Source organism: Hyaena hyaena, unplaced genomic scaffold, assembly GCF_003009895.1.
Source record: "Hyaena hyaena isolate Hyena2069 unplaced genomic scaffold, ASM300989v1 scaffold_745, whole genome shotgun sequence".
Lineage (NCBI taxonomy): Eukaryota > Metazoa > Chordata > Mammalia > Carnivora > Hyaenidae > Hyaena > Hyaena hyaena.
Window position 1 is genome coordinate 663617 of NW_024081376.1, and position 26198 is coordinate 689814.

The 26198-nt window shown below is 37.4% G+C and overlaps 1 protein-coding gene across 4 annotated transcripts in view; it reads left to right on the forward strand.

The window, feature by feature from the left end:
• Positions 1 to 26198, forward strand: part of PIK3CB (phosphatidylinositol-4,5-bisphosphate 3-kinase catalytic subunit beta) — a 164462-nt gene that overhangs the window by 35509 nt on the left and 102755 nt on the right. For 2 of the 4 annotated variants that reach the window (XM_039218206.1, XM_039218207.1), the window contains exon 2: positions 4811 to 4916. The exons of the other annotated variants lie outside the window; for them this stretch is intronic. The gene's annotated coding sequence lies outside the window, so the exon portion shown is untranslated. The remainder of the gene's footprint in view (positions 1 to 4810; positions 4917 to 26198) is intronic. 4 annotated transcript variants of the gene reach the window in all.

Genomic DNA, 26198 nt, shown 5'->3' on the forward strand with positions numbered 1-26198 from the left:
AGACGCTTAACCGACTAGCCACCCAGGCGCTCCTGTAGAAAAGTACTTATTAAAAATTTTTAAAGAGAGGGCAGAGAGGGAAAGAGAGAATTCCAAGCATGCTCTGCGCGGACAGTGCAGAGCTCCACTCAGGGCTTGGACCCACCAACCATGAGATCATGACCTGAGCTGAAGTCAAGAGTCAGACACTTAAGTGACCAAGCCACCTAGGCACCCCGAAAAGTACTTTTACTTGAACAAGGACTAGAGATAGAATCTGTATAGGGGTTTTGGTTTGGTCATAGGCCAACTTTTGAACTCTGCCCCTGCCACCTGACTTTTTTTTTTTGTGTTCACTCTTAAACAGGATTTTATTTTATTTTTCTGGTTTTTAAAAACTATAATTTATTGTCACATTGGCTTACAAACAACAACCAGTGCTCATCCCAACAAGTGCCCTCCTTCATCCCCATCACCACTTTCTCCTCTTCCCCATCCCCCACCTTCAGTTTGTTCTCTGTATTTAAGAGTCTCTTGTGACTTGCCTCCCTCCCTTTCTGTTTGTAACTATTTTTTCCCCCTTCCTTTCCCCCATGGTCTTCTGTTAAGTTTCTTAATATCCACATATGAGTGAAAACATATGGTATATGTCCTTCTCTGACTGACTTATTTCACTCAGCATAATACCTTCCAGTTCCATCCATGTTGCTGCAAATGGCATGATGTCATTCTTTCTCATTGCCAAATAGTATTCCATTGTATAGATAAACCACATCTTCTTTATCTGTTCATCAGTTGATGGACATTTAGATTCTTTCCATGATTTGGCTATTGTTGAAAGTGCTGCTATAAACATTGGGGTACATATGCCCCTATGCATCAGCACTCCTGCATCCCTTGGGTAATTTTTAATTTTTTAATTTTAATTTTTTGAGGAACCTCCACACTGTTTTATAGAGTGGCTGGACCAGTTTGTATTCTCACCAACTATGTAAGAGGGTTCTCGTTTCTCCACATCCTCGCCAGCATCTGTAGTTTCCTGAGTTGTTCATTTTAGCCAGTCTGACTGGTGTGATCCACCTATCCTTTTAAAGTTTAAGGGATATTTATTGTTTGTCCAGAATTTTTTCCTTTCTTTTCACAATAAAGTTGTAAGAGTGATTCTTCATGTGTAAGGTTATTAAGAACATTGTTTTTACCTAAAGCTTTACTAGGAATTTTAAGAATAAATTTTATTGAATTGTGTGTTTGAATAAATCAGTAATTTTGTTGACTGTTCAAGAAGAGTAATCAGTATACTTACAGTCAGTATTAGCTTATATTGTGTCAAACTGCTTATTTCTTTAAAAAAAAAATTTAACATTCATTTTTGATTGAGATAGAGTACGACCAGGAGAGGGGCAGAGAGAAAGGGAAACAGACTCTGAAGCAGGCTCCAAGCTCTGAGCTGTCAGCACAGAAGCCGGTGTGGGGCTCAAACCCACGAAACATGAGATCGTGACCTGAACTGAAATTGGACGCTTAACCAACTGAGCCACCCAGGTGCCCCTCAGACTTGTTTTTTTTTTTTTTTAGTAGCATTTGTGATACATATCTTTTTTCACATTTTCAAAAGACATCATTTTTTAGAGCAGTTTAGGTTCACAGTAAAATTGAGTAGGAATTACAGAGTTCTCATATATCCCTGCCCCCACATACATAGCTTCGCTATTAGCATCCTGCACTAACAAATTGGTTTTTGTTTTTGTTTTTTTTTGCAAATTGTTTTTTTTTGAGTTGGTTGATTCCCTTTTGGAAAAGTAAGCAGTTTGATATATTTTGACATTGTTCTAAAGTTTGTTTTATAACATTCTTATCATTTTAAAAAGAATCTTATGGACCTTATTACAAAAACAAAGAAACCAAGACTAGAATTCAATTACTTGCTTCCTAACAATTTTATTTTGAAGATACTAAATAGAAAAGATTTTCAAGCTTTGAAGTAACAATTCTGCTCTCCTATGATTCCTACTATTTTATGAAACTTGAAGATTTTTCTTCCTTTTAAATATTTAAATGTAAAATGTTCTAATCAGATGCTTGGAATTTTTATTAAAATTTCTGACTTTAAGTATTAGTGACAAGATGTAAATAGTTCCAAACTTTGTGCTCTAATCCAGTTTGAGTGGGTTTGTCCAGAAGTGAATTAAATGATGTGATTAGGATGCTTCTATCAATTAAGGTCATAAAGTCCTTTAAGATTTTATTAGTGAAGAACAGGGCATAATGGCTGAGAGGAGAGGGCTGTGATCCCACTGATCATTGGAAAGCACCCATGGTTTTGGACTCATGGGAAGGTAAAGCCGTAAAACTTTGTGAAGACTATAGGATTTTCTCAATGAGACAGAAGGATTAACTTAAAAAAGATGGATAGTTTTGACCACATTAAAATTAATGTTCATGTAAAGACACCATAAAGAAAATGAAAAGATAAACTAAACTTAGAAAAAATTATTGCAAACTTGGAAAAAAAATAATTGTCCTATATATAATAGAGAATTAGTGTCCTAAACAGTGCTACCTTCATGGATGTACAACCTGTTCAGTCACACAGGGCCTCACACTTATTTTAATACTAAATTATCACTGTCCTAAACTTCATAATTTTTGAATAATGGCCCTGTTTTTATTTTTGTGTTGGACCCTGCATATTATGTAACTAAGCCTGGTCCTGAATATATAAAGCCTACTAACTAATAAGAAAAAAAAAACAAATAAAATTGGCTAAAAACTGTGAGATAGGAATGCAGAAAGGAACATAGATACTTAATAAAGATTTGAAAGGTGCCTGGGTGACTCGGTCAGTTAAGTGTCTGACTCTTAATTTTGACTTAGGTCATGACCTCACAGTTTCATGAGTTCAAGTCCCATGTTGGGCTCTGTGCTGACAGCGCAGAGCCTTCTTGGGATTCTCTCTCCTCTCTCTGCCCCTCCCCTCCTCACTCTGTCTTTCTCTCTCACTGAAAGATAAAAAAAAAACCCCAAAAAAGTAAAACATGTGAAAGGTAATCACATCAAGTAATACAAACTGAAATCACAGTAAAGTTGTATATGTTCTGTATTGCCACCAATTAAGAAATTTGTACCAAGCATTGGCAAGATTTACATACTACTGGTGAGTTGGTAGAGTGAGTTGGAAGACAATTTGGTGTTTTGGTAAAGTTGGGAATTTCCATGTTGTTTAACCCACCAATTCCAGTTATAGGTTTAAACCATTACCCTAAAGAAATTATTTTTCATTTGCACCTGGAGACTTTTGTAATAATGTTGATAAAAGCAAAGAACTGTAAACCATCCAAATGCCTGAAAATAGAATGCATAAATATACTATAGTATATACTATAGTATATACTATAGTATATTTATGTAATGGAATACTGTAGAATAATAAAAAAATAATAACAAAAAGTAACATGGATAAAGCTTAGAAAAATATTTGAGTGACAAAATTCAAGTCCCTGAAGATTCCATACAGCATATGAATTTATCAAGCTGAAAAAGGAAGCCAGGGACACAAACCTAAACAAAACATTGTTTAGGGATATTTACATACGTGACAAACTTATTTTTTAAAGCCTAATGAAATAGTTATTCAAGATAAAGGTGGAGATGAGAGGAGTATGTATGTAGATGTAATGTTATTACTATTCTCCTGTGGGATGGTGATTTACAGTGTTCATCTTATGTTTTCTTGCGTGCATCTTTCCATATATTTTGTGTATGTCAGATATTAAAGGAGAAAGGAGGAAAAATGAAAAAAGCTATCTGTAGTTGGCAGCTTATGACGTAGAGGGATAGCTTATGACGTAGTTGAGAAGTAGAATGAAAGTTAGCATGTTACAGAAACAAGGTTTCAAGAAAGAGGTGATCTAAATCAGAGAATTTAGATAGTTGTATAGGATGTCCACTTAAGTCCCTTCTGTCTCTCATTAGGATTTCATGTGTGGTTCTTTTTTTTTTTTTAATATTTTTCCCATATTTAAAAATAGAGTTATAAGCATTCAAATGTCATACAAATAATAAGATTTATTTTACTTTATTTTATTTTTTTCAAAGTTTATCCATTTTATTTTGAGAGAGAGACCATGTATGCAGGCATGCATGTTGGGAGGAGCAGGGAGAGAGATGGAAGGAGAGAGAGAATCCCAAGCAGGCCCTGTACTGTCAGCACAAAGCCCGACCTGAGGCTCGAGCCCATGAACCAAGGGAACATAACCAGAGCTGAACCATCTAGGCACCTCTGTTTTATCATTTCATTTTTATTTATTTATTTATTTGATGTTCTTTATTTTTGAGAGAGAGAGAGTGCGAGCAGGGCAGAGGCAGAGAATCTGAAGCAGGCTATGTGCTGACAGCAGAGAGACTGCTGTGGGGCCCGAACCCACAAACCGTGAGATCGATCGTAACCTGAGCCAAAGTGGGAAGCTTAGCTGAACCACCCAGGTGTCCCGTATTCACTTCTATTTTTTAAAGTGGACAGATTTCTTTTTGTTTTTTAATGTTTATTTATTTATTGTTATTTTAAAATGTTTATTTTTGGGAGAGAAAGAGACAGTGTGTGCAAGGAAAGGGCAGAGAGAGAGGAAGAGAGAGAATCCCAAGCAGGCCCTGTGTTGTTAGCACAGAGCCCAGTTCGGGGTTCCATCTCACAAACCGTGAGATCATGACCTGAGGTAAATCAAGAGTCAGTTAAGTGTCTGTTAACTGACCGAGACACCCAGGTGTCCCCAAATTTATTTTTAACTTAGCTCATTTAGGTGTTAATACCTTTATCTTCACCTTTTTTTTGTAGTGTATCTTCTAATTTGAAAGTCTTCCATGAAAACTTCATTTAAAAAAAATAAGTAATACTATCATCTGTTATCCTAAAAGGCTGAAATGGGGGCTGTCAATTTGAGGTAAGTGTCCAATTTTGTATCTTTACTTATGTTAATTTTCCAGAAGTTAAATAAAAAAGGAAGATGTAAATATTGTTTAGATTCTAAATATTTTAGTTAATCTCTATGTTTGGGGTTGGGTAGAAAACCTAGGCTTTGTGTTTTTTTTCCTCCCTAGCCTTTGTTTTAAAATAGTCTGGTATTTGGATTTGATCTTAGCCAAAAGGCTGAGAAGCGATTAAAATAGTCTGATATTTGGGATTATGTTTACCCCATAGTTAACAGAGCTTCATGAAGTGGAGAGGTGAGGTCAGTATTGTTGAAAGCTTTTCTAGAGAGACTCATTGAAAACTGAAACTTTTCTGGAGTTGGCACTTAGGTCACTGCTGGATAGTAGGGACCACTTCAGGATGGTTTGTGACTGAAAATAAGCTTCCAATAGAATAAAGAGTGAAGAGGAGGTGATAAAGTGAATATTTCAGCTCTAAGTCATGTATTAAATCCATACGTAGTGTGTTTTTAGGATGCAGTGGTCATTTTCCCAAGTACTGGAATGATAGCGTGACCATATATCCTGATTTAAGTCTTTCGTAGATCAGTTAATACCTGTATTTTTTTTTTTATCCCTATGACTTATTTATTTGAGATAGAGAGAGAACATGCATGTGTGCTGGTGGAGGAGAGGGACAGAGGGAGAGAGGAGGAGGAGAATCTTAAGCAGGCTGCACACTCAGCCTGGAGGCCGAAGAGGGGCTTAGTCCCATGACCCTGGGATCTTGACCTGAGCTAAAATCAAATTGGATGCTCTGGGAACCTGCGTGGCTCAGTCAGTTAAGCATCCAACTTCGGTTCCGGTCATGATCTCACAGTTCTTGAGTTTAAGCCCCACGTTTGGATCATCTGTCTCCCTCTCTTTCTGCCCCTCCCCTGCCCTCTCTCTCTCTCTCAAAAATAAAATAAACATTTTTTAAAAAAGGGGCTCCTGAGTGGCTTAGTCAGTTAATCATTTAACTCTTGGTTTTGGCTCAGGTCATGATCTCAGGGTTTGTGGGTTTGAACTCTGCGTTGGGCATTTTGGAGCTTGTTTTGGATTCTCTCTCTCTCTCTCTCTCTCTCTCTCCCTCCCTCCCTCTCTCCCTCCCTCCCTTCCCCTCCCCCTCTCAAGAGTGCATGCACTTGCAGTGTGCCCACGTTCTCTCTCCCTCTCTCAAAATAAAGAAACATTGAAAAAAGAGAAGATTTAATGTTTATTTATTTATTTTGAGAGAGGGAGAGGGAGAGAAAATCCCATCCAGGCTCTGCACTGTCAACACAGAGCCCCATGCAGGGCTGGAGCTCATAAACTGCGAGATCATGACCTGACCCGAAATCAACAGACCAAGCTACCCAGGTGCCCCAAGAAAGTTGTGTTCCAGTTAAATTTTAATGAGACAGCTTCATAGGAATTAAAATTCTGGAGGCTTAAAAAGAATGTGCTGCCAGAAACTTATGGTTACTATGTCTGTGTAACTTGCTTATGATAACAAATGTACTAATAAGTATTTTTGCTTGGCTCAGGAGAAAGCTATGTGTTTTGATTAGTAGGCAGGAATAAGTATGATTTGCCAGGATGGGACAAGATGATTAAGTGAGCTAGAATGATTTTTTATTTAATGTTTATTTATTTTTGAGAGAGACAGAGACGTAAGCTGGGATAGGGGCAGAGAGAGAGGGGGACAGAGGATCTGAAACAGGCTCTGTGCTGAGAGCAGAGAACTTGATGCAGGGCTCCAACTCACAAACTGTGAGGCCATGACCTGAGCCAAATCCAGCCGCTTAACTCTCTGAGCCACCCAGGTGCCCCTAGAATGATTTTTTCCCCCTCAAAGAGTATACTTGTTAACCTTTGAGATTGGAAATTTATAAGAAATAGAGAAATTTTCCTCTTGCTGTTGACTAACACATTGTTCGTGTAACAATTCAGAAAAGATACTCTCTGTTCAGATGTGTAAATAGACCAATAAGAATTTTTGAGGGAAAGAATATTGATGGGATTATAGCTCCTTAGAGGTTTTTGAAACTTTGCAACTTGATTGTAATTGTCATTAAGATTTGAAAAATTTGAAATAGATCATATTCATTGTCTTCACCATTACTCTTTTTGCTGGTAAATTACATGTTTTAATATCAAAAAGCTTATTTTAGAAGTTTCTTACCATGTTACATGAACACTGAATAAACTGCTTTAAAGTTGTGTTCTGGTCTTTACTAGTTCCCCTTCTCCAGTTCTTGTCTTTGCCTTAGGGTTCTTTTCCTTCAATGTGTATTGAGTGTTTACGCAGTTAGAGAAAATGTTCATAAAGATCATATTGTTGAGTGCCTACTGTTTCTGGTCCTTTGATAACATGGTTTTTGCTTTTACTCAGAGAATAACTGTGGTCAGATTGTCATATAGTCTGCCATAGACAGTAAGGATATTGTGAAGGAAATTCTGGCTATCTGTGTAGCATGACCTTTCAAAACTGTTTTCTTTGCTGCAAGCATCTCACTTAGCATTTGACTGCCACATGACAGAGGAAGTAGTATATAAGGGGCAGTGTAAATGGCTGCCTTGTTGATCTCCATACAGTTTTCCAATAGAAGAGCATGCTAAATAGTCACATGTTATTAAATATCATTGTTTTGTTTATGTGGAAGGTTAACAAGTTTCATGCATAATATATAGAGTACATTTTAAATAGAATTTTATAAAAATTTGTAATAGAGTTGAAATAGAAAATAATTTATGTTACTTTTAAAAAGGATGTTAATTTTTGGTTTGCATAGGTGGCTCAGTTGGTTAAGTGTCTGACATCAGTTCAGGTTATGATCTCATGATTCGTGAGTGTTAGCCCCACATTGGGCTCTGTGCTGATAGCTCAGAGCCTGGAGCCTGCTTGCGATTCTGTGTCTCCTCTTTCTCTGCCCCTCTCTGCTCATGTGCTTGCTTTCTCTCTCTCTCTCTCCCTCTCTCTCTGTCAAAAATAAACATAAAAACATTTTTAAAAAGATGTTAATTTTTTATTCAAAGTTTTAAGAATTATTATAATGGTTTGAGATTATTATATACAGCCCATGATGACAAATCCACTGTTTTGGTTGGCAGATATTTATTTTTAAACTTAAAAAATTTTTTCTTTTTAATGTTTATTTATTTTGGGAGAGAGACAGAGTGCAAGCAGGGGAGGGGCAGAGAGAGTGAGGAAGACACAGAATCTGTGCTGACGGCTCAGAGCCTGATGCAGGGCTTGAATTCACAAACTGTGAGATCATGACCTGAGTCAAAGTCGGACGCTTAACCAACTGAGCCACCCAGGGGCCCCTTTTTATTAAACTTAAAAAAAAGTTTGTTTGTTTTTGAGAGAGAGAAAGAGTCAGAGTACAAGCAGGGGTAGGGCAGAGAGAGACAGAGACAAAGAATCAGAAGCAGGCTCCAGACTCTGAGCCAGCAGCACAGAGCCCAACGCGGGGCTTGAACTCAGGAACTGTGAAATCCTGAGCCCGACTTCAGCTCAGGTCAGGATTTCTGACTGAAATTTATTTCTGAAATTTCTGACTGAAATTCTGATTTAACTGACTGAGTCACCCAGGTGCCCCAGTAGGCAGATACTTTTAACGCAACTTTGGAGGTACCTTTCTGCTATTCCTGAGCAGCCAAGAGGGTCTTCTTTAAAACTATGAAGGGGCTGGGGCACCTTAACCAGTTGGTTAAGTGTCTGACTTTGGCTCAGGTCATGATCTCATGGTTCATGGGTTCAGGCCCACGTCAGGCGCTCTGCTGTCAGCGTGGAGCCCATTTCAGATCCTCTGTCCCCTTCTCTCTCATTGCCTCTCTTTCATTTATACTCTCTCAAAAATAAATAAACATTAAAAAAAAAAAAACTGAAGGGGCTATAGAATTGTTGAATTACTATGTTGAATATGTGAAACTAACATAACATTGTATGTCAACTATATTTCAAGTGAAAAACAAAAGAAGGGGAGCCTGGTTGGCTCAGTCAGTTAAGCGTCCGACTTAAGCTCATGTCATGACCTGTGGTTTGTGGGTGCAAGCCCCACATCAGGCTCTGTGCTGATACCTCAGAGCCTGGAACCTGCTTCAGATTCTGTGTCTCCCTCTCTCTCTGCCCCTCCCCCACTCATGCTCTGCCTCTGTCTCTTAAGAATAAATAAACAATAACAAAAGAAAAGAAAACAAAAATGCTGTGAAAGGACCTAGGGGACATGAATAAGCACCAGACTGATTTTAAAGTTGATTTGTAGCTAGTAGCTTAACTCTGTAATGTTTGTATTTATTTATTTATTTATTTGTCATTGAGCAGATAGATAGTTACTGATGTCTTGTATCAGGCACTGTACAGAACCTGAAGGATAAAAGATCTTGTCCCTGTTGTTCAGGAACTCACTATCTAGATACTGTTGAGGGCAGTAGGAATAAAGTTTAGCAGAATCATAACTGTTTGTCCTAGCTGCTGATACCAGTTCCCTCCCAGAATCTAGACAAAGGTTATAAGGGAAAGCAGTAAGGACATGAGGATAGTCCAGATTCTTTGGTTGGAGCAGTGCTGGAGAACAGCTGCAGGTGAGAGGAAAAATGTGGAACTTGACTTGAAGGTCACAGAACAAAATGGGGAATGGGTTCCCATCAAATGGATTCTCCATGCCTGGTGCTGCCTAGGAGGTTTACATATGTTATTGCTCTTAATCCATTAAAAAAAAAAAGGTGTGAAATTTAGCATATATACAGAAGAGCAGATGAAAACTTAAAATTGAATTTGAAGAACAATAAAAAAAAAAACAACCTCTGCATAACAGCCAAGTCAGTCCTATATGCATTATTCTATTATTTTTGTTTTTTTTTCTTTCTCTCCTTAAGCTACTCTTAGCTGAATATTTTGTTATTTCCTTGTTTTCCTCTGTAGCTTTATCATCAACATTTATATCTCTGAACAATATTTAACTTTGTATTTATACTTAAGTAAATGAAATCATATTGTGTGTATTCTTTTTTTCCCCTGACATTGTTTATAAGGTTCATTCATAGTCATGTGTATAGCTATATTTTGTTAATTTTCCATTTTGTGAAATATTCAGTACAACTTACTGATCCATTCTATTAATGTACATTTAAGTTGTGTCTAGTTTTCAGATACTATGAAAAATTCCACTTTTAACATTCATGTGCATGTGACATGAATACCTAATAATAGAATTTTTAAAAATATAATTGTCAAATTGGCTTCCATACAATATCCAGTGCTCATCCCAACAAGTGCCCTCCTCAGTGCCCATCAGCCACTTTCCCCTTTCCCCTACCCCCCATTAACCCTCAGTTTGTTCTCTGTGTTTAAGAGTCTCTTATGGTTTGTCTCCCTCCCTCTCTGTAACTTTTTTCCCCCTTCCTGTCCCCCATGGTCTTCTGTTAAGTTTCTTAATATCCACATATGAGTGAAAACTTGGTATCTGTCTTTCTATGACTGACTTATTACACTTAGCATAATCCCCTCCACTTCCATCCACGTTGCCGCAAACGGCATGATTTCATTCTTTGTCATTGCCAAGTAGTATTCCATTGTATATATAAATCACATCTTCTTTATTCATTCATCAGTTGAGGACATTTAGGCTCTTTTCATGATTTGGCTGTTGTTGAAGGTACTGCTATAAACTTTGGGATACATGTCCCCCTATACATCAACACTCCTGTATCCCTTGGGTGAATTCCTAGTAGTACTATCGAGGGGTCATAGGGTAGTTCTATTTTTAATTTTTTGAGGAACCTCCACACTGTTTTCCAGAGGGGCTGGACAAGTTTGCATTCCCACCAACAGCGCAAGAGGGTGCCCATTTCTCCACATCCTTGCCAGCATGTATAGTCTCCTCATTTGCTCATTTTAGCCATTCTGAATGGCGTGAGGTGGTATCTCAGTGTGGTTTTGATTTGTAGTTCCTTGATGGTGAGTGATGTTGAGCATCATTTCATGTCTCTTTTGGCCATCTGGATGTGCTCTTTGGAGAAGTGTCTGTTCATGTCTTCTCCGCATTTCTTCACTGGATTATTTGTTTTTCGGGTGTGGAGTTTGGTGAGTTCTTTATAGATTTTGGATGCTAACCCTTTATCCAGTATGTCATTTACAAATATCTTTTCCCATTCTGTTGGTTGCCTTTTAGTTTTGTTCATTGTTTCCTTTGCCATGCAGAAGCTTTTTATCTTGATGAGGTCCCAATAGTTCATTTTTGCTCTTGATTCCCTTGCCTTTGGTGATGTGTTGAGTAAGAAATTGCTGTGGCTGAGGTCAAAGAGATTGTTGTCTGTTTTATCTTCCAGGGTTTTGATGGTTTCCTGTCTCACATTCAGGTCCTTCATCCGTTTTGAGTTTATTTTTGTGTGGTGTAAGAAAGTGCTCTAGTTTCATTCTTCTGTATGTTGCTGTCAAGTTCTCCCAGCACCATTTGTTAAAGAGGCTGTCTTTTTTCCTTTGGCTACTCTTTCCTGCTTGGTCAAAGATTAGTTGGCCATACATTTGTGGGTCCCATTCTGAGTTCTGTATTCTATTCCATTGGTCTATGTGTCTGTTTTTGTGCCAATACCATACTGTCTTGATGATTACAGCTGTGTAGTAGAGGCTAAAGTGTGGTATTGTGATGCCTCCTGCTTTGGTTTTCTTCTTCAATATTACTTTGTCTATTCAGGGTCTTTTGTAGTTCCATACAGATTTTAGGATAGTTTGTTCTAGCTTTGAGAAGAATGCTGGTGCAATTTTGATTGGGATTGCCTTGAATGTGTAGATTGCTTTGGGTAGAATTGACATTTTAACAATATTCTTCTAATCCATGAGCATGGCCTGTTTTTCTATTTCTTTGTGTCTTCTTCAGTTTCCTTCATAAGCTCTCTATAGTTTTCAACATGCAGATCTTTTATATCTTTGGTTAGGTTTATTCCTAGGTATTTTATGTTTCTTTGTGCAATTGTGAATGGGATCAGTTTCTTGATTTCTCTCTCTGTTACTTCATTATTGGTGTATAAAAATGCAACCAATTTCTGTACATTGATTTTGTACCCTGTGACTTTGCTGAATTCATGTAGCAGTTCTAGCAGACTTTGTTGGAGTCTGTCTGGTTTTCAATGTAGAGTATCATGTTGTCTGTGGAAAGTCTAGGTTTGACTTCATCTTTGCCAATTTTGATGTCTTTTATTTCATTTTGTTGTCTGATTGCTGAGGCTAAGATTTTCAACACTATGTTAAACAACAGTGGTGAGAGTGGACTTCCCCATTGTGTTCCTGATGCTCTCAGTTTTCCCCATTGAGGATGATATTAACTGTGGGGTTTTCGTAAATGGCATTTAAGATGCTTAAGTACGTTCTTTCTATTCTGACTTTCTCAAGGGTTTTTATTAAGAAAGAATACTGTATTTTGTCAAATGCTTTTTCCTCATCTATTGACAGGATCATATGATTTTTATCTTTTATTAGTGTGATGTATCACATTGACTGATTTGTGAATATTGAATAACCTGCAGCCCAGGAATGGATCCCACTTGATCATGGTGAATAATTCTTTTTACCTGCTGTTGAATTCAGTTTGCTAGTATCTTGTTGAGAATTTTTGCATCGTATTCATCAGGGATATTGGCCTGTGGTTCTCTTTTTTTGCTGGGTCACTGTCTGGTTTGGGAATCAAAGTAATGCTGGCTTCATAGAATGAGTCTGGAGGTTTTCCTTCCATTACTGTTTTTTGAAACAGCTTCAGAAAGATAGGTATTAACTCTGCTTTAAATGTAGAATTGCCTAGGGAAGCCATCTGGCCCAGGACTCTTATCTTTTGGGAAATTTTTGATTGCTGATTCAGTTTCTTCACGAGTTATGGGTCTGTTCAAATTTTCTATTTCTTCCCTTTTGAGTTTTGGTAGTGTGTGGGTATTTATGGATTTGTCCATTTCTTCCAGGTTGTCCAAAATTATATGTTGGCATATAATTTTTCATAGTATTCCCTGATACTTGCTTATATTTCTGAGGGATTGGTTGTAATAAATCCATTTTCATTTGTGATTTTATCTATTTGGGTCCTCTCTCTTTTCTTTTGAGAAGCCTTGCTAGAAGTTTATCAGTTTTGTTTATTTTTTCAAAAAACCAACTCTTGGTTTCATTGATCTGTTCTACTGTGTTTTTTAGGATTCTATATTGTTTATTTCTGCTCTGATCTTTATTATTTCTCTTCTTCTGCTGTGTTTAGGGTGTCTTTGCTGTTCTGCTTCTATTTTCTTTAGAGGTGCAGTAGATTTTGTATTTGGGATTTTTCTTGTTTCTTAAGATAGGCCTGGATTGCAGTGTATTTTCCTCTTAGGACTGCCTTTGCTGCATCCCATAGGGTTTGGATTGTTGTATTTTCATTTTCATTTGTTTCCATATATTTTTAATTTCTCTAATTGCCTGGTTGACCCATTTGTTCTTTAGTAGGATGTTCTTTAACCTTCATGCTTTTGTAAGTTTTCCAGACTTTTCCTTGTGGGTGATTTCAAGTCATAGCATTTTGATCTGAAAGTGTGCATTGTATGACCTCAGTTCTTTTATATTTATTGAGGGCTATTTTTGTGACCCAGTATGTGATCTGTCTTGGAGAATGTTCCATGTGAACTTGAGAAGAAAGTATATTCTGCTGTTTGGGGATGTAGAGTTATAAATATATCTATCAAGTCCATCTGGTCCAGTGTATCGTTCAGGGCCATTGTTTCTTTACTGATTGTCTGTCTGATGATCTGTCCATTGCTCTAAGTGGAGTATTAAAGTCCCCTGTAGTTACCACATTCTTATCAATAAGATTGCTTATGTTTGTGATTAATTCTTTTATATATTTAGGTGTCTCCGAATTTGGTGCATAGCCATTTATAATTGTTAGCTCTTCCTGATGGATAGACCCTGTAATTATTATATAATGTCCCTAGTAATGGAATTTTTGATACCAGACTCTTTGGAAGAGGTTGAATCAATTTATTCTCCCACCAATAGTGATCTATGAAATGATGTCTTCTTGTTTTTTTTTTTTTTTTTTTTTAAATTGAAATGAGGAAGAGGGAGAAAGAGAGAGTGAGACAGAGGGTCTTTGCAGACAGCAGAAAGCCCAGTGCAGGCCCGAACTCATGCCTTGTGAGATCATGACCAAAGCTGAAATCTGATTCTTGACCGACTGAGCCACCCAAGTGCCCCTGCAGCTAGTTTTTAAATACTCTTTTAGATTATTTGGATTCTTCTTCTTTTTTTTTTAATGTTTTTATTTATTTCTGAGAGAGAGAGAGAGAGGCAGTGTGAGCAGGGGAGGGTTAGAGAGAGAGAGAGAGACACAGAATCCGAAACAGGCTCCAGGCTCTGAGCTGGCTGTCAACAAAGAGCCCGACACGGGACTCGAACCCACGAACTGTGAGATCATGACCTGACCTGAAGTCGGATGCTTAACTGACTGAGTCACCCAGGTGCCCCAGATTATTTGGATTCTTAAAGCTATCTTTCACTGCAGTGTTTTAGCCAATACATTTTAAATTCCTTAAGAGTATCCTTTCAGTTTCCAGATGGTGTCATTTTTGAAGCTGGGAAATAAAGTCAGATGAACCTCTAATAGTAGCTTTTACTTGAAAAAATGATCAAGAGGAAAAGTATAGGTTGGTTTTAAGAGCTGCATTCAGCCAGCAAACCTTTTTGTTTAGATTTTGTATTTGTGGTATAAAATTAATAATAATGACATTTTTCAGTTTATTTCTTCTCTTAGTAAGTCATCTGTGACAGTAAATGATGTGGGTGGTATGAGTGAATAAAATTGAACATCACATTCCACAGCTAAGCAGTATTTTAAATGGTGTATTAAGAAGAGGAGAGGCAAAAATAATGCTCTTTTAACACCAACAAATTGGACAACCTAAAAGAAATGAATCAATTCTTAGAAACATACATTTGACCAAATCTGAATGGTGAAGTAGAAAATCTGAACAGACAAATTACTGGAAAGGAAATTGAATCAGTAACTGAAAACTTGCAACAAATAACAGTCCAGGATCAGATGGCTTCATTGGTGAATTCTGCAAAACATTTAAAGAAGAGTTAATACCAACCTTCTCAAACTTTCACAAGATACAGAGGAGGAGTGAATTCTTCTAAACTCATTTAATGAGGCCAGCATTACACTGATAGCAAAACCAGACAAGGACCCACAGGAAAAGAAAATTACAGGCCAATAGTCCTGATGAACATAGATGCAAAAATTCTCAGCAAAATATTAGCAAACTGAATCCAGCAATACATTAAAAGAATCATATACTGTGATCATTTAGAATTTATTCTGGGGATACAAAGATGATTTAATATCCATAAATTAGTCAGTGATATACATCACATTAGCAAAAATGAAGGTTTAAAAATTTTTTAAAAAATATTTATTTTTTTTGAGAGAGAGAGAGAGACAGACAGACAGAGTATGAGCAGGGGAGGAACAGAGAGAGAGGGAAACACAGAATCCGAAGCAGGTTCCAGGCTCTGAGCGGTCAGCACAAGCCTGATGTGGGGCTCGAACTCACAAACCATGAGATCACGACCTAAGCCAAAGTTGGACATTTAACCAACTGAGCCACCTAGGTGCCCCAACAAAATGAAGGTTTAGAAACCATGTTATTATCTCAGTAGATGTAGACAAAGCATTTGACAAAATTTGACATGCGTTTTTGATAAAAATTCTCAACAGAGTACAAAGAAAAACATAGGCCAATCCAATAAAGGCCATCTATAACAAGCCCCAGCTTGAGTAGTAGAGAAAGTGTGAAAATCTTCCCTCTATGATCAGGGAACAAGAAAAGGATGCCTGCTCTCACCCCTTTATTCAACATATTAGTGGAAGTCCTAGCCAGAGCAGTTAGGCAAGGAAAAGAAATAAAAGACCTCCAAATTGGAAGGAATTAGGAAGGAAGAAATGAAGGTAAGATGTAGAAAACCCTAACAACTTCATCAAAAAGCTGTTAGAAGTAATAAATTCAGTAAAGTTGGCAAATACAAAAATCATTCTAAAAAATCTGTGAAATTCTCTACTGACAAACTATTAGGGAAGTTAAGAAAACAGTCCCGTTTATAATTGCAACAAAAAGAATAAGATATCTAGGAATAAATATAACAAAGCAGGTGCAAAACCTGCACACATAAAACTATAGGACATTGATGAAATAAAGAAGACACAGTAAACCAAAATGATAGTTTGTGCTTCTGGATTGGAAAAAGTAATATTATTACAGTGTCCATACTACCCAAAGCAATGTACAGATTCTGTGCAATCCCTATTATAATTCTAGTGGCTTTTTTTTTTTTTTACAGAAATAGAATAAACAATCTTAAAATTCATATGGAACCACAGAAGATCCTGAGTAGTCAAAGTAATCATAAGAAAGAACAAGGCTAGGGGCATCACACTTTCTCATTTCAAAGTGTATTACAAACTTATAGTAATCAAAACAGTGTGATATTGTTATAAAACTGACACATAGATCAATGGAACAGAATAGAGAGCCCAGAAATAAAGCCATGCCTATATGTTTAATTAATTTATGACAAAGGAGCCAAGAAAATGCAGTGGGGGTAAGGACAGACCCTTCAATAAAAAGGTGCTGGGGAACCTGGGCAACCACATACAAAAGAATGGACTGGATCCATCTTTTACCACACACAAAAATTAACTCAAACAGATTAAAGATGTGAATTTAAGATCTGAATCCATAAATCCATAGATGAAAACATAGGCAGTAAGTTTCCCTCCTTTGATTTTAGCAATGTTATTATTTTTTCAAATAGTTTATTGTCAAGTTGGTTTCCATATAACACCCAGTGCTCATCCCCACAAGTGCCCTCCTCCATGCCCACCTTCCCCCCCCCCCCACACCCATCAGTCCTCAGTTTGTTCTCAGCATTCAAGAGTCTCTCATGGTTTGCCTCTCCCCCTCCCCCACTATTTCCCCCCTTCTTCTCCCCCATGGTCCTCCGTTACGTTCTCCTAATCCTCCTATACGTGCAAACATATGATATTTGTCCTCCTCTGCCTGACTTATTTCGCTCAGCATAACACCCTCAAGGTCCATCCATGTTGCTACACATGGCCAGATTTCATTCTTTCTCAGGCAATGTTATTTTTGGATTTGATGATTAGTTTTTGGATTTGACACCAAAAGCAAAGGCAACAGGAGCAAAAATCAGTGGGAGTACCTCAAACTAGCGAAGGAAACCATAAACAAAATGAAAAGGCAACCTATTGAATGGGAGAAAATATTTGAAAATCATATCCCTGATGAAGGGTTAATATCCGAGAGGTATAAAGAACCCGTACAAATTAGTTGTACCCTGCCCTCACCCAAATTCACACATATCTGAGTAGCCATTTTTCCAAAGAAGACTTGCAGATGTTTAACAGGTGCATGAAAAGGTGCTCAACATCACTAATCACCAGAGAAATTATCATTAAAAAAACCCAATAAGATCATTGCCTTCCCCTATTAGAATGGCTAATATCAAAAAGAGAGGCAATAATAAGTACTGGTGAAAATGTAGAGAAAAGGGATCCCTTGTGCACTGTTGGTGGAAATGGAAACTGTCAGAGCCAGAATGGAAAGTAGTATGGAAATTCCTCGAAAAACTACCATATGATCCATCAGTCCCACTTCTGAATTTTTATCTGAAAGAAATGAAAACACTAACTCAAAAAGATGTCTCTATCTTTATGTTCATTACAGCATTAGTGCAGTAGTCAGGATGTGGAAGCAACTTGAGTGTCCAGTGTCCACTGAAGGATGAATGGATAAAAAAGTTGTGGTACACACACACATGCACACACACGCACACACACACAGGAATATTATTTAGCTATAAAAAGAAGGAAATACTTTGTGACAATATGGATGGACCTCGAGGGCATTATTCTCAGAAATAATTCAAAGAAAGACAAGTATATGATGTCACTTATATGTGGAATCTTAAATAAGAAATAAAACCCAAGGCTGAACTAATTAATGCATAGAACAGATTGGTGATTGCCAGAGGCAGGGGTGAGGTGTGGGCAGAATGGTGAAGAGGGTCAAAAGGTTCAAATGTCCAGTTATAAATAAGTCATGGGGGTGTAATGTACAGGATGGTGACTATAGTTAATAATACTGCATTGTGTATTTGAAAGTTGTTAAGAATAGATCTTTAAAGTTCTCATGGCAAGTAAAAAAGTAATTCTGTTTTAAAAACAATGCTGTATTTGAAATTTTTGAAATAAAATGTGATTTATTAGATAACTATAGAGTATTGTTATAAATTAGATGTAGAACAATAGCCAAAAGTGGAGTTTGAAGCATAAATAGATGAAGATTTCAGACTTTTTGAGAATGTAGACATAGTGACCTATAATAAATTATTATACTCCATACTGTGTAACTCCCAGTACTTGTTCTGCTGTGCAGAGGTCAGAGGCAGAGTAGTGTGTGGCAGGAGTGGTGGGGTCTCATGACAGTGATAATGTGGCCCTAGACACTACCTTCCAACCTTCTTTGTGAAGTTCAGGCAGGTACTTTATACCTACTTTTCCAATAGTCTATCCTCGTCTCTTGTGATTGAGGCTTTGTAAGGGTTGAGATGGAAAATATTACAGTCAGTAATATGAGCCTCTACTATCACTCTGTTTTATTACTTCCAGCAGCCTGAGAAGGTTCACTATCTGAATGAAACAGAACAGACAAGTCTCTCATTCATGTTTCTCAGCTGACCTAGGTGCTCTGGTACAGGCTGGGTTGTACACTGCTTCATGTTTTATTTTTGTAAGCCCTTCTTCCTTCAGTCAGGTGTGTGTTACGGTATCTTAAAAAGTATACGTAGCTAATAAATATTTATTAACTTGAATTTCCATTTTTTTCCACTGTCTTTGTCTCTTGGTCAAGCCTAGCACTGAGATGACACTCAGCCTGCCCCTCCTGACCTACCGTGTCCTCTAGATAGAATAGGCAGTGAAAGAGAGTGTTGGTACTAAGGGAAATATCTCTTAGATTTTTCTAGCTGTCTGTATTTTTTCAAGTTCTCTGTTTACTGTCAGTAGTGAAGGGGAAATGAAAGCTACACACAGAAGCATTTTGTCATTCATGGCTGAATAGCTTAGGAGGATAATTGGTCTCTGAAGAAAAGCATTTAAACAGACAAAGAAATACTTGGCATAGACCAAAGTTAAACTAGTGTCTAAAGTAGTAATCCTGAAGTGGCTTGGGAGAAATGCCAGCTTTTTAGGATGCTGCTTTAATTTTTGTGTATTACAACTTATTTTCAAAATGATAGCAGACAGAGCTGAGAGGTTCAGAGCCTGGAATAGTTCTTTTTCTACAGCTGTAAAGCTATTTAAAATTCTTCTCATGTTACTGTTTGCCATCCAGATGGCTTTCTGGCACTGATTCAGTTCCTAGATGTGAGGGCTGTTGGTTAGTTACTCATCAGCATCACCATACACTTGTACAATTTGGCTCATGACTCACCCTCACAGCTCTTACGTGTGGGTATCCTTTGCTAGATACAGTCATTTCTTATTGTCATGATGTCACTTGTTATAAATAGGTACCAGAATTGATTGGATAACATTTCTGGGATGAAGATGCATGACCCCCCCCAACCCCAAAAAACCCCAAAGAACAGAAAACACCCAGTAAGTCTGTTGGACCCATTGCCCCTGTAATGAGAAACAAACAGTTGTCTGGATGATGAAATTCATGTCTAAAGTATGTATCTGTATAGTAGATGCCAGAGTATATCCAATAAACCAGAATTGTTTGCTTCACTACTGTGCTATTAATGATTAAAAAACAAAAAAGAACTTGCCTCAGAAGTCAGAGTTGTGGTGAGAGGTTAGGGAAAGGAAGGGGTTTGCGATCTTAGAGGGACACCCCAGGAGGCTCTGAATGCTTGCAATGTTCTATTTCTTGACTTGGACTGTGGTTTGCTTTACAGTATGTGTTTGCTATATAGTAACTCATTGCAGAGTTTTCTTTTTGTGTACTTTTTTATTAAACAATAAAAATATTTAAAAATAGGAAATACGTGCCCGTCATGTAGGAGAATTCCCTCAGCTGTATCTTCAAAGGCAAAGAATAAAGTCACCATGTTTTGAACTAGATATTGGTAGTAAGTCTTCGTTTTACTAGTTTTGTCTATTTAGTAAAATACTCCTTTTACCTTAAGACATGGTTATGGACAACAGTGATTTAAATAGGCTTAATAATTAGTTCCCATGCCCAAAATACCATCCATTTGGAAGTGGAACAGAAGGGATAGATATGGTGAGGGGAGAACATTGTGGGGATGAAGTAGAACTACTTGGAATATGTATCCAATTGAATAATTTATTATCTTTCTTGTTGATAACCATGGTTGAATGTTTAGATTAGATGAAGGGAAGACAGACTGAAAACCAGAACACTGAAAAACTTAATTAGCTTTACTTAATAAACAATTAATATTTGAAGGGTCCCTGGGTGGCCCAGTCAGTTAAGTGTCTGACTTCAGCCCAGGTCATGATCTCACGGTTCGTGAGTTTGAGCCCTGCATCAAGATCTGTGCCAACAGCTCAGAGCCTGGGTCCGCGTCATATTCTATGTCTGTATCTTTTTCTGTCGCTTCCACCTCCCTCCCCCTGCACTCTCTCTTCCCTCCCTCCCTCTCTCAAAATAAGTAAAAAGCATTAAAAAACACATTCTTCTAGATAGTATTTAGCTTAAAGTACTTGAAAACCTTGAGAATTGCTCTAATAAAAAGTGCTTTTATTAAAGTGACACACCAGTACAACCTATAATGGTAATTATATACTATATGTCTATCAGGGTGGTCTGAGGTATGTGTGTGTTTGTGTGTGTGTGTGTGTGTGTGTGTGTGTGTGTGTGTGTTGTTTTAATAGGCTCGATGCCCATTGTGGTTCACTCACAACCCTGAGATCTAGAGAGTCACTTGCTCAGTGACTTAGCCGGCTCAGTTGGTAGACCATTGCAACTCTTGTTCTTGGGGTTGTGAGTTCAAATCCCACATTGGGCACAGAGCATACTTTTAAAAAAAAGAAAAAAAAGAGGGGCATCCGGTGGCTCAGTCAGTTGAGCATCTGTCTTCTGCTCGGATTTGGATCTCACAGTTTGGTTTTTGAGTTCAAGCCCTACATGGGACTTTCTTTTTTTTTCTTTTTTTTTTTTTATTTTAAATTTTTAATGTTTTATTTATTTCTAGGAGAGAGAGAGAGACAGCTTGAGCAGGGGAGGGTCAGAGAGAGAGGGAGTCACAGACTGAAACAGGCTCCAGACTCTGAGCTGGCCGTCAGCACAGAGCCCGACGCGGGGCTCGAACCCACGAACCGCGAGATCATGACCTAAGCGAAAGTCGGACGCTTAACCGACTAAGCCACCCAGGCGCCCCCCCACATGGGACTTTCTGCTGTCAGCATCAAGCCCGCTTTCAATCCTCTGTATCCCCCCCTCTCTCTGCCCCTTCCCCACTCGTGCTCCCTCTCTTTCTTTCAAAATAAATAAACTTAAAGAGTCAGTATCCCCTCTACCTAAGTGTTTATAAAGTCTGACAACAGTCTGACTCAGTTATTATTAAAATATTAATATGATGATATTGTGCTAGAAAGTAGTGTAACCTTGCAGTATTATTTCCTTTGATAATTTACTCCTGGTTGAGAGTAACATTTCTAAGTCTATTTAAACACAGTCTTGCTTAACAAGCATCTTTATTATTTTGCTGAATCATTGGATTTTTTTTGAATCAGTTGACATTTTGAAAGTGAGAATTTTGCCCTTGAAACTGAAGATGAAGTAATTGATTTTGGAAATTGGTATGATGTTCCTTTTGTAAGCAAAGAGGTTGGTTACTTTTTAAGCTAAATGATTAAATTTTCCTTTTGGATGCATTTTGAGATGCCATGAGAAAAATATTTTGCAACTTATATTGCTAGTTTTAAAAATTTATTTAAATGTTTCTAAAGATTTCTATTGTGAAATATAGCATAGATGCAGACAAATACAAAAACATAAATGTGGATCTTAGTGAATTTTTCTGAAGTGAAATTCTGTATTCTTTTTCCTTATATTAAAACTAATGGTTATTATCCTTTGATATTATGGTAGTTCTCCAGTCTATGTAAATTTAATAGATGCCAGTTTTATGGGAATAAGCAGTTCTACAATTAAACATTAGTTTAAAATACATCATTTATGGAAGGAAATGCCTGAACTGTTACTGGGTTGCTACACAGTAGGGGTGCAGTGCTTAGGTTATAGGTGAGATTTTCATGTTCCTTTTCATATGACAGGAGTTTATGGATTGGAGACAAAGTGGTATTAGGTAAAGCTTGATCCATTGCATGTGATGATGCAGTAAGAATTCTGTATATTTGTTAATATTTTTCTGCTTTACTCTTTTATAGAAAGATACATCTACTATAAAATGTAGACTGACATTTTGTAAAGCCGTAGGCAAATAGACTTAACTGAGTTAAATAGACTTATACGAGTTAAATCCTTTCAGTTTTTTTTTTTTAATTTTAATGAGTTCTAAGAGTTCTATGTGTATGGCATTTTGTGTGTATATTGGTTAATATTACCCTGACTTCATGTTGTAAAGATGTCACCTTTGTGTGCTCTTCATGAATTTTCTTAGACTGTTCACTGAAAGACTACTTTGAAGGCCACAGTTGGATTTTTCCTGTTAAGCATGATTTAAATCAGATGTTCAGTTTTCTGGTATAATTGTTCTACTAAGTGACTTCAGTAGAATTTGTTTCGATCCTTCATTAATTTATTTACCCATATGTAAATATTTATTGAGACCATAATATGTTTCAAAGCTGCAGGTAAAGAGCTGGAAATAATAGGACATTGGGAGCTATTCGTAAGTAGTGCTTTGATGTAGTATGCTCTTGCTTTGACATAGATATGCCCTGTGCGTGGGTGCACAGAAGAGTATTAGGGAAGGATTCCAGGAGTCTAGAGGAGTAAGAATTGATCAGGAGATTATGTAGATGAGGACATTTTAGGGAGAGGGAATGATAACATTTAAGGTAGGAGGCAGGAGAGGGTATGGGATATGCTGGCAAATATCACTGGTTTAGAGTGACAGGATTAAGGGTAGAATGTGTGAGAACAACAGATCTAGAAAGGAAGGAAGGTAGGAGTCCATGAATTCATTCATGTAATTCATTTTAGTTATAACTACTTCATCAAAAAATTCTTAAATCTACCATAGTGCTTTTTCCTCCAGTACCCCAGAAATTCAGGATTTTAAGTCTGGGGAGTTAATGCTTTAGGGTGGTGAGGTGCAGTCTCTGAAAAGAATGCTATTCTGGGTTTCAGGCCTCAGGAGGCCTTAGCATTTCCAGCTGTCTAGTAAGGGTGAGATCTTAGAGGTTCTGGTTTTACAGTTTCATGCTCCTTTATTCCTAGTGTTATACATTAGATGATTTGGTTTCAGTTGTGAGAGTCTTTGCCAAAAATCTATGCTGAAGAGTAGGGACATGTACAGGTTTATTATGATTGTAATTCTGTGACAGATGGTTGATGTTTCATAAATGCTTCTCAATTTTAAATGTTAACTTTTGTTTTTCCTCTCTCCGCTTTTTTTGTTTTTTGAAAACTCCTGATTCATTTGTCGTAAATGCTGTTACTTGATGTTCACGAGCTGACATTTCCCTGTGTTTGCATTGTGGTAGATAAATAAAGACAAAGGACCAGGACCAGTAGCTGTTAATGACGCCTGTAGTAACTTCATGTGGTTTTGTTCATGTTTATAAAAACATCAGTTTAGGGTGCCTATGTATAATGACTTCCCCATGCACCTCTGGTAAGAGATGTACTTTTAAAAGTCCTCAGAGAGCTTATAGTTAACATAATGTGGTTAATTATGGTTAAATGTCTCAGACTTTTTTTCTGGTTTTTAATAGTTACTATGTAGAGGGTGGTGTAAGGCTCACACTCAGCAGTTAGACTTGGGTTCAAATCCCAGGACTGCCACTTGGTAGCCATGGGATCTCAACCTCTTTAAGTTCCTCAAGGAGTAGTAATAATATTATAGGGTGGTAATGAGGATAAAATATAGAAATGCATGTAAAGAACTTGCCTGCTAGAGCGCTGACACAGAGTAAGTACTCACCTTTAGCTATTTTATTTTAAAGTTTATTTATTTTGAGAGAGAGAGAGTGAGAGAGAGTGAGAGAGAGAGAGAGAGCGAGCGAGAGTGAACATGCAAGCAGGGACAGAAAGAAAGAGAGGGACAGAAAGAATCCCAAGCAGGCTCCACACTGTCAGCATGAACCTGATGCAGGGCTTGATAACCATGAAATTGTGAGATCATGACCTGACTCAAAATCAAGAGTCAGGGACTTAACTGACTGAGCTACCCAGGCTCCCCTAAGCATTTTAGATTTTATTATCCTGTGAGCATTTTTTTTTTTTTTTGCACATAAAGTTCAGTTTATTTCAAGGGTAGAGTTAGAAGTGTTTTCTTGTGTATATTTAGATACCATTTTAAGATTTTTTTTTAATTATAGGAGTAGATACAATAATGTTTTGTCTTAAAAGAATTACTAAATGGCTACTATGTACTAATCTCTTCTGGGGGAACAAAAGTTGTTGAAAATATATAATTGATAGCTCAAAAGAACTTAGGGCTTTTGAATAAAAATAAAAAATAATAATTAGCAGCAAACATTTGTATTGGACTTACCAAGTTCCAGGTGTTGTTTCTGCAGTTTTTATAACTATGCTATAAGGTAGTTACTATTGATTTCACCATTTCACAGATAAGGGAGCTTAAGCAGGGAGAAGATCGGGGTACCTGGGTGGATAAGTCCTTTGAGCTTCCTACTCTTGATTTTGGCTCAGGTCATGATCTCACGGTTCATGAGTTTGAGCCCCTTGTTAGCCGCATTGTTAGCACTTACCAGGATTCTCTCTCTCCCTCTGTATCTCCTGCTAGCATTCTCCCTACCCCTGTCTCTCTCTTTCTTAAAATAAATAAATAAAAACTTAAAAGTAGGGAGAAGATGTTTGATTTGCCCAAGATGTTGCAGCCAATAAGCGTTGGAGCCAGCTCTTATAATGAAGCTCTTGGACTCTGAGAGCACAGTCCATCAGTGCACTGCGCTGCCCACAGAAACAAGACTGATGCATCAGAAAGGCTCAGGGCCTACACGAGTGTCAGTGTGATGGGTTCAGACTATGAGGTGTAACAATTAGTAGGGAGGAATTAGTAAAGGCTAGATGTTCAGGGAGGGAAAAGAGCTTTCATTTTCTAGAATCTACTGTATCTGGCTATGACACATTAGCTGCTTCTGTTTTCATGGTGATCCCAGGGGGTACATTTTATTATTTTCCGTATTTTAGTTATTGGATGTTCAGAAGCTTAACAAGGCCTTTTTTCTTTTTAAAGTAAGTTCTGTGCGCAGTGTGGGGCTTGAACTCATGACCCTGAGATTAAAAGTCACATACTCTAGTTACTGACTGAACCAGCAGGATGCCCCAACAAAATCTTTTTGTTATGAAAAACTGCAGCTATACACAAAAAGAGAGGAGAAATATAACGTACTTCTTCTCACCCAGCTTCATTAAGTATCAACATTGTGCTCTCTTGTTTAATCTATTCTTCTCACTTAAAAAAAAAAAAGCTTTATTGAAGTATAATTGCCATAGACTGCAGGTATTTAAAGTGTACAGTTGGGTACATTTTGACATATGTACACACCCTTGAATCATCACCATCCATCATTCCCACGAGTTTCCTTGTGTCCCTTTATAATCTGTCTTTCCTCTTTCTCCCATCTACCCCTCTCCCCTCATCACTATAGACTAGTTTGCATTTTCTAGAGTTTTATGTAAGTAGAGTTGTATAGCATGCATTCTTACTGTCACGTTTTTTGCACTCAGCATAATTTTTTTGGGATTCATTTATATTGTTGAATGTTTCAATAGTGCCCCCCCCTTTTGCTGTAGAGTTTTCCACTGCATGAATATACCACAGTTTTTTATATCCATTTACGTGCTGATGGACATTTGAATCGTTTCCAGTTTTTGACTAATATAAGGCTGCTGTGAATAATTGGGTACAAGTTTTTGTGTGTTTATATACCTTCATTTCTTTTTATGTAGTTTTAGAAGTAGGATGACTGGATCATATGGTAGGTATATGTTGAGAACTGCCAAACTGTTTTCTTTTTTTTTTTTTTTTTATGTTTTTATTTATTTATTTCGAGGAGAGAGAGAGAGAG